The sequence below is a fragment of the Pan troglodytes genome, chromosome X (assembly GCF_028858775.2).
Source record: "Pan troglodytes isolate AG18354 chromosome X, NHGRI_mPanTro3-v2.0_pri, whole genome shotgun sequence".
In the NCBI taxonomy this organism is placed as follows: domain Eukaryota; kingdom Metazoa; phylum Chordata; class Mammalia; order Primates; family Hominidae; genus Pan; species Pan troglodytes.
The window spans coordinates 48,635,185-48,644,717 of NC_072421.2; the positions used below are offsets into that span (position 1 = coordinate 48,635,185).

Below are 9,533 nucleotides of genomic sequence, written 5' to 3' on the forward strand. Positions count from 1 at the left end.
AGTGACCGTTTTTATTCACCCACTCTAAAGCTAAAAACACTTGAAGTCAGGCATTCCATGCATTTTGATGAAAGCCTTGGTAATATAACCAATTTTGTTTTCTTTTTGAGACAGAGTCTTGCTCTGTCACCCAGACTGGTGAGATCTCAGCTCGCTGCAGCCTCCGCCTCCTGGGTTCAAGCAATTCTCCTGCTTCAGCCTCCTGAGTGGCTAGGATTACACATGTACACCACCATGCCCTACTACATTTTTTCTTTATAATTTTTAGTAGAGATGTGGTTTCCCCATGTTGGCCAGGCTGGTCTCAAACTCCTGACCTCAGGTGATCCACCCACCTCAGCCTCCCAAAGTGCTGGGATTACAGGTGTGAGTCACCATGCCCGGCCTTATAACCAATGTTTTTAATTGTATCTGTCTATAAAGAGAGAGCAGATTTTTTTGTGTGTGTTTAGAAAAAAGTGGGTCAGGTGCAATGGCTCACACCTAAAATCCCAGAGCTTTGGGAGGCCACTTGAGCCCAGAAGTTCAAGATCAACCTGGGCAACATAACTAGACCCCCGTTGCTAAAAAAAAAAAAAAAAGAAAGAAAGATAGAAAAGAGAAAAGAAGTATGGTTTTATAACTACCTGCAGGTAGGGCCTGCATGAGGCGGCGGGTGTACTTGAGAGAAGAGAAGAGGAAAGGAGGAGAGGAGAGGGGAGGGGAGGAAAGCAGGGGAGAAGGGCAAAGGGAGGGGGAGGAAGGGGAGGGAGGGGGAGCGGTGGAGCAGCATGGAGGAGGGAATGGTTTTATTACTACCTGCAGGCAGGGCCTGCATGAGGTGGTAAGTGTGCTGGGCCCAGGGTATGTGTGGGCTGTGAGCAGATGGTGATGGTGAGGCTGGAAAGAAAGGGGTTGGCTTGGAAACCAGGCCCAGGGGATCCTCAGATCCACTTCTTGGAATGGGCAGCCTTGAGAAAAGAGTCATGGTAAGCCACAGTCATGCCATCCATGAGATGCAGACATTCTTGGAAATCTAGCTGCCCATCACTAGTGAGGTCCAGTTTCTTCATCATGTGGTCAAAGACACTGGGGGCCTCTGGTTCTTCATGAAGGCATCCAGTTCTGTATTCATGAAGCTTGGGAACTCCATCTTGGAGTGAATGCTATCGTAACCATCCTTTCCAGCCTATTTCTGGAAAATAGCAATCAGGGACTCTCTGTAGGGCTGGAGACTTTTGCCATGTTGGAGTTGAATGAGGCACCAAGAGCAGGTTTTTACTGGACCTGTGTGAATAACCATATTGCCATAGGAATATTTACAAATAGTTTTCCAATTCTGGAGGAATTGAGTAGTAAGAAAAAGCAAACATTTCCATCTCAGTTTACAAAAGTATACTTCACAAAATTATTATAAACTATAGATAGTTTAACAGAGAAAATTTTCTCTTTTTTTTTTCATTTTTTTGAGAAAGGATTGTGCCCCGTCGCCCAGGCTGGAGTGCAGTGGTGCAAACACGGCTCCCTGCAACCTCTGCGTCCCGACTCAAGTGATCCTCCCACCTCGGCCTTGCAAGTAGCTGGGACCACAGGCGCGTGCCACCATGCCCAGCTAATCTTCTTATTTTTGTTTTTGTTTTTTTAGAGACAGGATTTTGCCATGTTGCCCAATCGGGTCTTGAACTCCCAGGCTCAAGCGATCCTCCTGCCTTGGCTTCCAAAGTGAGCCACCACATCCCACCAGAAAATTTTCTTAAATGTGGAAAACAAAACATTTAGGTAAAAAACAAATAAAGTTTTATTTTCTTAATTTCTTTCAGAAACCGGGTCTCCTATATTTCCCAGGTTGGTCTTGAACTCCTGCACTCAAGGGATCCTCCTGTTCCGGCCTCCAAAAGTGCTGAGATCAGAGGTGTGAGCCACTGCACCCAGCCCAAGAATAAATAAAGTTTTAAATAAAGGTCATAAAAACATTATTGGTTATTTAGCCTCATATAATTAATGTTTGTTCTGCTTGATCTTGATAATCAGTTGCATGAACCCATCAGTTTTCATTAGAGTTTTCAAAAATTATTTATTTAGTTCATTGATCTGAAAGTTATTACAAATCTATATTCAACAGTACTTGTTAAAATATTTTTTATGAATCTGATTCTGGATGCCTTTAGAGAAGAATCAGCACTGTAGATGATAAAGCTTAGAATAGTAACGATTAAAATCCGATGAAAGTTCAATAATTGACAAGGAAATTCAGTTATTTCTATTATAGAGAGAATTTTAAGATAACAACCAGAATCATGACTAACAGCATCACACCAGGACCATCAGACCTCTGTAAATTTTATATGATCTTCTGAACATTAACGTCAATAACATATCTATGTAAATGTAAACACCAATTAGTATTTTTTATTATCTGACATTGTTTTTCATATAATGTGACATATCAAATAAGCCTAATGAGAGACACATTCTTTGAGGCTCTCCAGGGGCCTCACTGGTAAATCTCAAAGTCAATTTTAGGTTGAAAAGACTTAAATTAGAATTTGATTAGTTTGTTCAACAGCAATAGATAAATTAAAAAAGAATTGCATTTTGGGGAAGTTTGTCAAAGATGTTAAAAGTCTCAAAACACTTGTGCAAAACAGGATCACGGGTCACTGTGGAAATAATAGTCACTCATTTAACCAGAGTGATAGTCCACAGACTTCAAAAGCAATACAGAAAGTTACACGGACTTAAAAACTTACCCTTTCAAAGCTCAGTTTTCCTAAGCAAGAAGAAACCTAAATAGTAGGCCGGGCGTGTTGGCTCACCCCTGGAATCCCAGCACTTTGGGCGGCCGAGGTGGACAGATCACTTGAGGCCAGGAGTTCAAGACCAGGCTGAGCAACATGGCAAAACCCCTTTTCTACTAAAAGGACAAAATATTAGCTGGGTGTCGTGGCCCGCGCCTGTGGTCCCAGCTACAGGAGGCAAAAGAATTGCTTGAACCCAGGAGACAAAGGTTGCAGTGAGCCAAGATCCCACCCATTGCACTCCAGCCTGGGCGACAGAGAGAGACTCCCTCTCAAAACAAAACCCCAGGATCAACAGAAAGGAATGCCTGGGTTAAGATAAAGGATTGTGGAGACCCAATTTCTTATTTGCAGAGGAAGCCTTCAGGTACTAGGCTTCAGAGAGACTAGGTTGTAACATGTTTGTTATTAGACTGAAAGTCTGCGTTGATGTTGATGCCGGAGAGGTATAATGAGGCATGCCTGACCCCCACTTCCTGTCATGGCCTGAAACCGTCTCTCAGGTTAAATTTTAAAAGAGCCCTGGCTGAGGAAGAAGTCCATTCAAATGGTTGCGGGGTGGCGGGAAATAGGATTTTATTTTTGATCTACAAGTTCTATAAGATAAAAGTGCATAAATTTTAAGGAACAAGTCTGCTGCCTGATGTATGGACCACACGAAAAGTTCACCAAACTGTCCAATGCCATAACCGGAGACATTCGAACGACAAATCAGGATGAGAAGCTGACGTTTCCACACTATAGACAGCTTTTCCCAAGACGTCAGAATAAGTCTTCATATCGTAATGAGACTCTTACCCCCTGAATGTCTACATTTTTCACTTGACAGAACCCGACGCCCAAATCCTTTACCTCACCTAGTGGTCCCTTTAGAGTTGGCACTCTGCTTTAATTCGACCCAGTCCTCAAATGCTACTCAAAGACTACAAGAGGTCTCATTCAATTCCCCCATAGCTTTTTTATTTGTTTAGCTGGTGGCCCTTAGGCTTGGGATCTTGCTTCAAAACCATTATAAAAACTAAATTTATTCTACTATTGCTAATTATAGCTGGGTGTGGTGGCTCACACCTGTAATCCCAGCACTTTGGGATGCCAAGGAGGGGCGATCATTTGAGGTCAGGAGTTCGAGACCAGCCTGGCCAACATGGTGAAACCCTGTCTCTACTGAAAAGACAAAAATAAGTCAGTCATGTTGGTGGGCACCTGTAATCCCAGCTACTGGGGAGGCTGAGGCAGGAGAATTGCTTGAACCCGGGAGATGTAGGTTGCAGTGAGCCGGGATCACGCCACTGCACTTCAGGCTGGGCGACAGAGCGAGAATCCATTGCAATAAAATAAAATAAATACAATAAAATAAAGTAAAATAATAAAATAAATAAAATAAAATAAACAATTGCTAATTATTTTAGAATTATGATCTTTGAGCTCCATACTTGTTGCCTAATATTTGTTAAGCCAGTTCTCCCAAGAAAATAATGTTAGCCCAGTGCGTCAAGATGATTGCTAATATAGATGGGACTAACAAGATGGAACTTGATGCTGAACTCCAGGCAAACCTGCCTGAAATTTTTTTTCCTTCTGTCCTCTTTGTTGCTCAAATATGGCCCATGTCCCTGATCTAGACTCCCTTACCTTTCCCTTGACATGGGATAAAGACAACCGGCACAGGTCCATCCTGGCATGGAGTGACAATGAAGCCTCACTTTAAGATGGCTGATCGGTGAGGTTTTGAAAGAACGATGTTGATCAAAAGAGGGAATGTGAAAGCTGATTGTGCGAATGAACCAGCTTCTCCAGGACCAATGAGCCTCATTTCAAAACAATATGTAACATTTTTCTTTCTAATAAAGCTTCCAACTTCTGTTTGTTCGTTGGACATACTGAAGACCACCCTAGTCCGTGTATATGCCCTGAATTGCAATTTTGTGATTCCCAAATACAGCATTTGATTTAGGGATTTGTCTCTACAGTTTATTTTGACTTTGACACAATTAACCAATATGATGTGCTTAAAGGTTGCCCCACCCCCTAACAGGGTGAATATTATACTGAATTTAAAAATTCTTTCTAGGCAGGGCATGGTGGCTCACATCTGTAATCCTAACACTTTGGGAAGCCGAGGTGGGTGGATCACCTAGGGTGAGGAGTTGAAGACCAACCTGGCTAAAATGGTGAAATCCCATCTCTAAAAAAATACAAAATTAGCTGGGCGTAGTGGCACATGCCTGTAATCCCAGCTACTCAGGAGGCTGAGGCAGGAGAATTGCTTGAACTTAGGAAACAGAGGTTACAGTGAGCCGACATCGCACCATTGCACTCCAGCCTGGGCAACAAGAGCGAAACTCCATCCCGAAAAATAAAAAATCATTCTATTACAATCTTGATAATTGCTTAGCTTTGCATCTTACTATGGACTTGTTGGATATCTAGGTAGCTGCAAACTATGCAGAGAAAGATAGAAACAGCAGTGGAGATAATTAGAAAATTGTAGTGTTCCTCTAAAACAATTAACAAAAGGGGGAAATTGTAAGGGTAACTAAACATAAAATTGAATTTTTCCTGTTGCCAAGAGAGAAGAAGAAACCTGTCTCCATTTCACTTTCCTTAGAGCATTTCCTTTAGAAAATTTGTATTTGTAAATTCTTCCTTTGATACGTAAGCCTCTGGCCATCCTAGAACCCAGGAATGTCTTGAACTTGAACTCCAGGCCTCAAGTGATCCTCCAGCCTCAGCCTCCAAAAGTGTTGGGATTACAGGCATGAGCCAGCATGCCCGTCCCTTAGGAATGTCTTTCTTCAGGGCCTTGGTGCCATCTCTTTGAAATATGAACATTGAGGAAGATGATGTCCTTGTCTCCCTGTCACCAGGGGAGTTTAACCTAGGTGCCTCGCTCCAAGCTGTAAGCACCTGGTTGTCATAGAGACATGAGTTTTATTTTTCCTTCAGATAAAGGCAATTAACTAACACAGATGGGTACTCCAATTACTTGGTGAACTTAGGACTTGCCTGGGAGCATTTAGTGTTCACCCTTGGCTGCTGCCGTACAGCCAGGCCAATTACCTACATATCTGGACTTTCTGATTTCTGCTACCACTTTTTATTGTTTGTTTGTTTTGCTTTTTTTTGTTTTTTGTTTTGTTTTGTTTTGTTTTTGAGGCGGAGTCACCCTCTGTTGCCCAGGCTGGAGTGCAGTGGTGTTATCTCAGCTCATTGAAACCTCTGCCTCCCAGATTCAAGCGATTCTCCTACCTCAGCCTCCCGAGTAGCTGGGATTACAGGCGTGTACCACCATGCCCAACTAATTTCTGTATTTTTAGTAGAGACGGGGTTTCTCCATTCTGGCCAGGCTGATCTCCAACTCCTGACCTCATGATCCGCCTGCCTTGGCCTCCCAAAGTGCTGGGATTACAGGTGTGAGCCACCACGCCTGGCCTCTGCTACCACTTTTGGATTGTATGAAACACTACACTTCCAAGTGTGGGATCTGGCTTCCCAGACAGCTGCCAAAGGGGCGGGTGATGCAATCTAGAAGTGTAGGGGAGTTCATGCCTATGGGATATCTATTGCCTGTGAAATGAATTTTCTTTTTTTTCTTTTTCTTTTTTATTTAGAGACAGAGTCTCTGTTGCCCAGGCTGGAGTGCAGTGGCCCGATCTCGGCTCACTGCAATCTCTGCCTCCTGAGTTTATGTGATCCTCCCTCCTCAGCTGCCCTGGTAGCTGGCACTACAGGCATGCAACACCAATGCCTGGCTAAGTTTTTCATTTGTATGTTTAGTAGAGAAGGGGGTTCACCATCTTGGCCAGGCTGGTCTTGAACTCCTGACCTCAGGTGTTCCACCCGCCTCTGTCTCCCAAAGTGCTGGGATTACAGGCGTGAGCCACTGCACCCAGCCTGTCACATTTATTTTGGAGAATAAAACAGGTTGAGTCTTGTGCCAAAATGCAGGGGAAGCTGCACCCAGACAGGTAACAAAATATAATATACAATCATAGATAGGTTTTCTACATACCAATAATAACCATTTAGAAAACCAAATTGAGAAAAATTACACTTTCATAGTGACAAAAGTACATAAAATATCTAAAACCAGATGATTGGAGCAAGATGGCAAATAGATCTCGTGCCCTACTCAACATTCCATTGAACTGGGAAGAAAATGTTTTCAAGGGTCAATTCTTAACAGTAGAGGAAAATAGGAAAGCGTGTCAGTGGTCCACCAGGAATATTGAGGCATTCCTGGGAGATAGAGTAGATGGGGTCAGACTGATAGAGAAACCCAAGGAGACAAGACCACAGCTCAAATCACTATAGGCGAGAGATGCTGTTTGCTTTTTGAGACAGACTTACTCTGTCGCCAGGCTGGAGTGCAGTGGCGTGATCTCGGCTCACTGCACCCTCCGTCTCCCAGGTTCAAGGGATTCTCCTGCCTCAGCCCCTGCAGTAACTGGAATTCACAGGCCAGCCACCACTACAGCCTAATTTTTGTATTTTTAGAAGAGACGGGGGTTTCACCCTGTTGGCCAGGCTGGTCTCAAACTCCTGACCTCAAGTGATCTGCCTGCCTCGGCCTCCCAAAGTGCTGATATTACAGTGTGGGTCACCGTGACCGCCCAGGAGACGCTCTTTGTAACAAAGCCTCTGAAAATCTCCAAACCCTAAATCAAAAAAAACACGGAGCTGGAAAGGGCCTTAGGATAATCACCATGTAGGTTAATTTAAAAGTTCATTAGAGGAACCAACCCAAATGTCCAACAATGATAGACTGGATTAAGAAAATGTGGCACATATACACCATGGAATACTATGCAGCCATCAAAAATGATGAGTTCATGTCCTTTGTAGGGACATGGATGAAGCTGGAAACCATCATTCTCAGCAAACTATCCCAAGGACAAAAAACCAAACACCGCATGTTCTCACTTATAGGTGGGAATTGAACAATGAGAACACATGGACACAGGAAGGGGAACATCACACACCAGGGCCTGTTGTGGAGTGGGGGGAGGGTGGAGGGATAGCATTAGGAGATATACCTCAGGTTAAATGATGAGTTAATGGGTGCAGCACACCAACATGGGACATGCATACATATGTAACAAACCTGCATGTTGTGCACATGTACCCTAGAACTTAAAGTATAATTTTAAAAAAAAAAGTTCATTAGAAACATCTGAATCAGCCAGATTCCCCTTCAACACCACAGACAGATTGGCTGGCAGTAGCCACTTTTGCCTCTAAGATGAAAACTCTGATAATTGCTCATTAAAGAAAGTGAAGGCCTGGCGAGGTGGCTCACACTTGTCATCCCAGCACACTGGGAGGCTGAGGGAGGAGGATTGCCTGAGGCCAGGGGATCCAGACCAGCCTGGGCAACATAGTGGATGCCGTCTCTACAAAAAAATACAAAAACTAGCTGGGTGTGGTGGCGTGTGCCTGTAGTCCCAGCTAGATCAGAAGCTGCAGTGGGAGAATCCCTTGAGCCTGGGAGATCGAGGCTGCAGTGAGCTGTACTTGCATCACTGCACTCCAGCCTGGGCGACAGACTGCGATCATGTCAAAAAAAAAAAAAGTAATATATCAGGACTTGGTGTAACTTCAGCCCTTTACAGTAATAATGAAGGAGAGAAACACATTTGTGGAGAAGGGACCGTGTTCACTCTTTATCTATCCATGATAGACAGATAGTCGGGAGCTTTATATACCCATGGAATCTAAGGAAAAATGTTCCCTGTCATAACTCACAATCTTCCAGCCACCCTTCCTGGCACCTGTCTTGTGGGCTGGGGGACCCAACTTATGGATCCCGTCATCCCAGGGAGAAAGAAAAATCAAATCCTTCAGTAAGTATCTCTTTTAGGGTATCCTCTTCTCTATTTGCATGGAGGATAAGGCTCTCAATATCTAGTAGCCAAATGTTGTGTAATACAGAACTATATTGGGATAAAATAGAATTTGTTCCCTCTGAGACACAGGTAGAGGTACTTCCTGGGTGGCAGCCATCTCTTCCTGCAGTGCCAGGCAGGGCATGCTCACAGACCTGGGGAACCTCTACTGCTCCTGGAGCCCCACAATCTCCTTCCAGGCACCCTCTCCCTCTGGTGGCTGCGACAGCCTACATGTGGCTTTGTGTCTCCCCTGCTTCTTTGCCTGCCTCTCTTCTGCCCACCCTGCATATCTCTGTCTCCCACTGTCCCTGCTGTGACCACGACTGCCTCTCCCTCCCTGCACTCTCTCTCCTAGGGCTCCTTGTCTTTGGTAAATGAACCCACAGCCTTTACATTTTGATTGGGGACAGAGCCCGGGGCTTGTTCAATTCCCCTTCCCTCCACCACACACACCTGTCCTCCTTAAAGTTTCTGAAGTCAGAGAGCTCCAAACTCAGCCTCTCCTGCACCTGCCAGCTGTAGGACCTCTGACAAGACACCTACCATCTCTCTGGGACTCCGTCTCTCATCTATTATATTGGCATAATGATGATAGTGTCCTCCTTCGAAGGCTGGGGAGAACCAGAAGGCCAAGGTGATGGGCCATGCACGGTCAAAACTGCTCCAATCCTGCCTCCACCTGGGGCTGGTGTTTCAAGTCCATTGTGTGTGAATGGAGCTTTGATGTCTTCATTCCCACACAATGGTTTGTTCTAAAATAGACTCCCCTCTGCCCTTCCCTTCCCCACAACTGTTTCCCCTCCACACTGTGCAATGGTACATGTGACAAAGAACTGTCCCATTCCCAAATCATCGTCCCCACCCCAGC

At 44.5% G+C, this 9,533-nt stretch overlaps 1 pseudogene; it reads right to left on the reverse strand.

Moving 5' to 3' along the window:
- Positions 1-923: 923 nt before the first annotated feature.
- Positions 924-1,224, reverse strand: LOC100613857 (protein S100-A11-like; annotated as a pseudogene).
- Positions 1,225-9,533: the final 8,309 nt, after the last annotated feature.